The sequence below is a fragment of the Rhinopithecus roxellana genome, chromosome 12 (assembly GCF_007565055.1).
Source record: "Rhinopithecus roxellana isolate Shanxi Qingling chromosome 12, ASM756505v1, whole genome shotgun sequence".
Classification (NCBI taxonomy): Eukaryota; Metazoa; Chordata; class Mammalia; order Primates; family Cercopithecidae; genus Rhinopithecus; species Rhinopithecus roxellana.
Window position 1 is genome coordinate 63,689,495 of NC_044560.1, and position 6,549 is coordinate 63,696,043.

The window sequence follows — 6,549 nt, forward strand, 5'->3', positions numbered from 1 at the left end:
TACCATCCCAAGTAATTTCTCGATCTTTATAGTATTTGCTATTTTTAAATATTTGTTGGCTGTTATCATGTCAAATCTTAAGTTACTTAGCCAGTTGCTTTAATCTTTCCTCCCAAGCTCCTCTCCCAACCTCACCTCCCCAGTCACTTCATCACTTTTTTTTTCTTTTCTCTTTACTGTCTGCAATCTTCCACATATTTCTGGAATTGAGTTTATCCAAACCGAATGCACTTTTCCAGGTGCATCATATATCATCCCCTAGGTCTGGGATATGATGGTTCTTTGTATACAGCCCAATGCTAGTGGAGTTTGTCTTTTTTTCTGATCACTGTCAGCATGTTGACTCAGAGTGTTTTTGAACATCTCCCGCTGATTCCTGAGGGAGCCTTTCTGCAAGTGGGCTATCCTCTACCTGGTAGTCTATTTTTAAAATGTGATATGGGAGAAAACATGATTTTGTGGACTCCGTTAGAAAACATGTCCAGGTACCACATTCCACCCCCTGCCATTTTTAGAAACAAATCTATTTTCTTGGCATTTATTTTTGTTTAACTATATTTTATTATGAAAATGTAATGGTAGCATATGCAGACAAATTGCTGCTGAGGTTGCCAGAGTGAAAACAGAGATTCTTCTAGCCGTATTACAGACGTTTTTTAAAAAGTAGTTGAAAAGGCCAGCATTCTTTGAAATTAAGCATTCTCTGAAATTAAAAGCATTCTTTTTTTTTTCTTTTTTGAGATGGAATCTTGCTCTGTCACCCAGACTGGAGTGCAGTGGTGTGATCTTAGCTCACAGTAAGCTCTGCCTCCGGGGTTCAAGTGATTCTCCAGCTTCAGCCTCCCGAGTAGCTGGGATTACAGGCCACCACACTTGGCTAATATTTGTATTTTTAGTAGAGACGTGGTTTTACCATGTTGCTCAGACTGGTCTCAAACTCCTGAGCTCAAAGTGATCCGCCTGCATCGGCCTCCCAAAGTGCTCAGATTACAGGCATAAGCCACTGCGCCCAGCCAAAGCATTCTTTATTTAATGTTAACAATTGAGGTCTTTATATTTTCTTCACCTATTCATTTTTTTAAACTGCTTCTTCTGACCATCAAACTAGTTCACAGTAGGTACAAAACTGAGGGTGAGAAGCAAGAGAAAAGAAATATAAAATTAAATATGAAACTACAAAATTTTAGTAATACAAATTTCAGTTATACAATTTTTTTCTATATCATCATAAGGAAGTACTACTCAATATAAAAAGGCTATTGCAGCTATTAGATGGAAGTAGGCTACACCAAAATCAACCATAAGTCACTTGAAGCAGTGTAAGAAAAGATTATGTAACACCTATATATCAATAAAGCAAAACTGGGTAACTTGTGAGTCTGATGAACTGGGGAAAAACGCTCACTTACATATTAACATATATTTATGTTTTATGTATTACATATGTTTTCTATGTTAACATAAATAACTAAATATCCATGGAGTCTAAGGGGTTATCAATTATGTAAACCTACTCCCACTGATTTGATAACAGCTTTTCAGAAAATGAACTATATAAAATTTAAACAATTTTTTTTTTTTTTAAATAGAGCTGGGTTCTTGCTATGTTGCCCGGGCTGGTCTCAACCTCTTGGACACAAGTGATCCTCCTGCCTCAGCCTCCCAAAGTGCTGGGATTACGGGTGTGAGCCACTGCACCCGGCCAGATTTAAACAATTTATTTTTGCTAAATGACAACAGCATACATTTATCTGCATAATTACACATCACTCTCATCTTTGAATTACAATCAAAATTTAACTCAAAACCTCTTTTAATATACTTGGAGTCACTTTTGAGGCTTTATGATGGTATCAAAGAGATAACCACACTGCTTTTAGTTCATTCACTTTCAATTATATATCTCAGTTAATACTACTTTAGTTATATATCTGAACAACAGACCCAAATTAATCTTGAAGAACAAAGAAATTTCTTGGCTTTTGTAAGTGAAAAACATGCAGGTAGGCCGGGCATAGTGGCTCACGCTTGTAATGGCAGCAATTTGGGAGGCAGAAATGGGACGATCTCTTGAGCCCAGGAGTTCAGGACCAGCCTGGGCAACATGGCAAAACCCAGTTTCTTTTTTTTTTTTTTTCCAAATTTTGACTTTATTTTTTCTAGTTTTTTAAAAATCTATTCTATTTATTTAATTTTATTATACTTCAAGTTCTAGGGTACATGTGCATAACGTGCAGGTTTGTTACATACGTATACTTGTGCCATGTTGGTGTGCTGCACCCATCAACTCGTCAGCACCCATCAATTCATCATTTATATCATGTATAACTCCCCACTGCAATCCCTCCCCCCTCCCCCCTCCCCATGATAGGCCCCAGTGTGTGATGTTCCCCTTCCTGAGTCCAAGTGATCTCATTGTTCAGTTCCCACCTATGAGTGAGAATATGCGGTGTTTGGTTTTCTCTTCTTGTGATAGTTTGCTAAGAATGATGGTTTCCAGCTGCATCCATGTCCCTATAAAGGACGCAACCTCATCCTTTTTTATGGCTGCATAGTATTCCATGGTGTATATGTGCCACATTTTCTTAATCCAGTCTGTCACAGATGGACATTTGGGTTGATTCCAAGTCTTTGCTATTGTGAATAGTGCCGCAATAAACATACGCGTGCATGTGTCTTTGTAGTAGAATAATTTATAATCCTTTGGGTATATACCCAGTAGTGGGATGGCTGGGTCATATGGTACATCTAGTTCTAGATCCTTGAGGAATTGCCATACTGTTTTCCATAATGGTTGAACTAGTTTACAATCCCACCAACAGTGTAAAAGTGTTCCTATTTCTCCACATCCTCTCCAACACCTGTTGTTTCCTGATTTTTTGATGATTGCCGTTCTAACTGGTGTGAGATGGTATCTCATTGTGGTTTTGATTTGCATTTCTCTGATGGCGAGTGATGATGAGCATTTTTGCATGTGTCTGTTGGCTGTATGAATGTCTTCTTTTGAGAAATGTCTGTTCATATCCTTTGCCCACTTTTTGATGGGGCTGTTTGTTTTTTTCTTGTATATTTGTTTGAGTTCTTTGTAGATTCTGGATATTAGCCCTTTGTCAGATGAGCAGATTGCAAAAATTTTCTCCCATTCTGTAGGTTGCCTGTTCACTCTGATGGTAGTTTCTTTTGCTGTGCAGAAGCTCTTTAGTTTATTTAGATCCCATTTGTCAATTTTGGCTTTTGCTGCCGTTGCTTTTGGTGTTTTAGACATGAAGTCCTTGCCCATGCCTATGTCCTGAATGGTACTACCTAGATTTTCTTCTAGCGTTGCAAAACCCAGTTTCTACCAAAAAAAAATACAAAAATCGCTTCTGTGTAGTCACGCCAAGCCAGCGCCTGGGGCTGGAACTGGGCCGCAGCCCCTCAGCTTTGCCCACCGCTTCCCGACCATGGACCCCCTCAAAGTGAACGAGCTTCAGGCCCTTGTGAAAATATGTAAGCAGGATCTGAGCATTCTGCACGCCGAGGAAATGCGCTTCCTGAGGGTGTGGGTGGAGAGCATGGGGGTAAAGTACCACCTGCTATTCAGAAATCTAAATCAGAACAAAATACCAAGTGGAAAAAAAACCTGACAGTAAGAAGGTGGAGGAAGACTTAAAGACAGACAAACCATCAAGTGAGGAAAATGATCTAGAAATTGATAATGAATGTGTGATTAAACCAGACACTGATGCCCCTCAAGAAATAGGAGATGAAAATTCAGAGATAACAGAGGAGATGAGATCAGGCAAATGATAAGAAAGTGGCTGCTATTGAAGCCCTAAATGATGGTGAACTACAGAAAGCCATTGACTTATTCACAAATACCACCAAGCTGAATTTGCATTTGGCCGTTTTGTATGCCAAAAGGGCCAGCATCTTCATCAAATTAAAGAAACCAAATGCTGCCATCTGAGACTGTGACAGAGCCATTGAAATAAATCCTGATTCAGCTCAGCCTTACAAATGGCAAGTGAAAGCACACAGACTCCTAGGCCACTGGGAAGATGCAGCCCATGATCTTGCCCTTGCCTGTAAATTGGATTACGATGAAGATACTAGTACGATGCTGAAAGAAATTCAACCTAGGGTACAGGAAATTGCAGAAGAAAGTATGAGCGAAACGTGAAGAGCCGGAGAACAAAGAATAGAAAGAGTTAAGAAGGCTCGAGAAGAGCGTGAGAGAGCCCGGAAGGAGGAAGAAGCCAGACGACAGTAAGAAGCTCAGGATGGCTCTTTTCCAGGTGGCTATCCTGGGGGAATGCCTGGTAATTTTCCCGGAGGAATGTCTGGAATGACCCAAATGCCTGGACTCAATGAAATTCTTAGTGATCCAGAGGTTCTTGCAGACATGCAGGATCCAGAAGTTATGGTGGCCTTCCAGGATGTGACTCAGAACCCAGCAAATATATCAAAATACCAGAGAAACCCAAAGGTTATGAATCTTATCAGTAAATTGTCAGCCAATTGGAGGTCAAGCATAACGCCCTTCTGATAAATAAAGCCCCTGCTGAAGGAAAAGCAACCTAGATTACCTTATGGATGTCGCAATAATGCCAACCAGTGTACCTCTGACCTTCTCATCAAGAGAGCTGGGGAGCTTTGAAGATAATCCCTACCCTTCTCCTCCAAATGCAGCTGAAGCATTTTACAGTGATTTGTCATTAGGGTATTCATTCAGATAATGTTTTCCTACTAGGAATTAATCCCTACCTCTCTCCCCCAGATGCAACTGAAGCATTTTACGGTGGTTTGCCATTAGGGTATTCGTTCAGATAATGTTTTCCTACTAGGAATTACAAACTTTAAACACTTTTTAAACCTTAAAAATATTTAAAACACATTTAAAGGGTCTGTTAATTCTTATATTTTTCTTTTTTTTTTTTTTGAGACGGAGTCTAGCTCTGTCGCCCAGGCTGGAGTACAGTGGCCAGATCTCAGCTCACTGCAAGCTCCGCCTCCTGGGTTTACGCCATTCTCCTGCCTCAGCCTCCCGAGTAGCTGGGACTACAGGCACCCGCCACCTCGCCCGGCTAGTTTTTTGTATTTTTTTTAGTAGAGACGGAGTTTCACCGCGTTAGCCAGGATGGTCTCGATCTCCTGACCTCTGCTTTCTGCTTGTTACATTTTTCTCCCTTACTTTTCTTGGGCTAAAGACAGGCTTTTTCCACCAGCATCATCACTGCTATCATCATTAACAGCATAATTATACAAGCATATTTAATGCTGAGTTTCATTTAATATGTAATACATAGAGTAATTGTAGGGTAATACCCACAACAACTGTAGTTTCTTACTTGTCCATGAGAATGCTTATTTAAGTGTTAGACTTCCACTCTGGTGAAATCTTGTCATATCAAAAGACACTGGAAAGAGGGATTCCCTTTGTTGTTTGGTCTTCTACTTAGAAAATACCTATTGGAGTCAGAGTTTATCTTGTAGTATTCATCTTTGTATTTTGAAGATAATAAGGTTTGAATTACATTGATATGCACAAAGGGGAACCAATTTTTTTGATCCAATGTGAATTATAAATGAGATAATCCAGTTATTCATTGTAGAGTTGTTGAGACTATAAAAGACTCGTTGTCTTTGTATTCAGCTCTTCCTTAAATAGTGTAACCATACCCCCACCTCTCCTTGCTTTCTTTCCCTCCCCTCCAATGATAAAGAAAATGATAAATTTTCTGTTGTGCATTCAATTCTTATTTTAAATAAGACTAAGTATAAACATTGTACCTGATATTGCTACCCTTCTACCAATGTTTCAATTTAAAGTGCTAGCGCTTAAAAACATTTTCATGGGATAAGACCTTCTGTACTTTGCTTATTTGAAGAATCAGTGGGAGGAGCAGTGAAGTAAATTCTATGGAGTACATTTCTAAAATACTACATTTCTGGAATCATAAATAAGTTTATTCAGGTTCTTACCCTTTGCTGTACACAAGCAGACAGAAATGCATCTGTTCCGTAGATGAGAAAAAGCTATTATGCTGATGGAGCATGCTTTTAAAATCCTTTAAAAACACTCACCATATAAACTTGCATTTGACGCCAGGCGCGGTGGCTCATACTTGTAATCCCAGCACTTTGGGAGGCTGAAGCGGGCAGATCACAAGGTCAGGAGTTGGAGACCAGCCTGGCCAACATAGTGAAACCCCGTCTCTACTAAAAATACAAAAAATTAGCCGGGCGTGGTGGCAGGTGCCTGTAATCCCAGCTACTTGGGAGGGTGAGGCAGGAGAATCGTTTGAACTCAGGAGGTGGAGGTTGTGGTAAGCCGGGATCGCGTCATTTCACTCCAGCCTGGGTGACAGTGTGAGACTCTGTCTCAAAATAAATAAATAAATAAACTTGCATTTGAGCTTGCGTGTTCTTTATGTTAATGTGTGTTCTCCTTTCTCAAAATTGCCAATGTGTATTTGGTTTAACTCAAGAACAGTTTCTTCTGGAATCCTTATTTGATTTATTTAACCTAATTACATTCTAATATTGCAAATATCACCATAAGTGGGT

The 6,549-nt window shown here is 39.7% G+C and overlaps 1 pseudogene; it reads left to right on the forward strand.

Moving 5' to 3' along the window:
- The first annotated feature begins 3,443 nt into the window (after positions 1-3,443).
- LOC104675785 lies at positions 3,444-4,528 on the forward strand (annotated as a pseudogene).
- Positions 4,529-6,549: the final 2,021 nt, after the last annotated feature.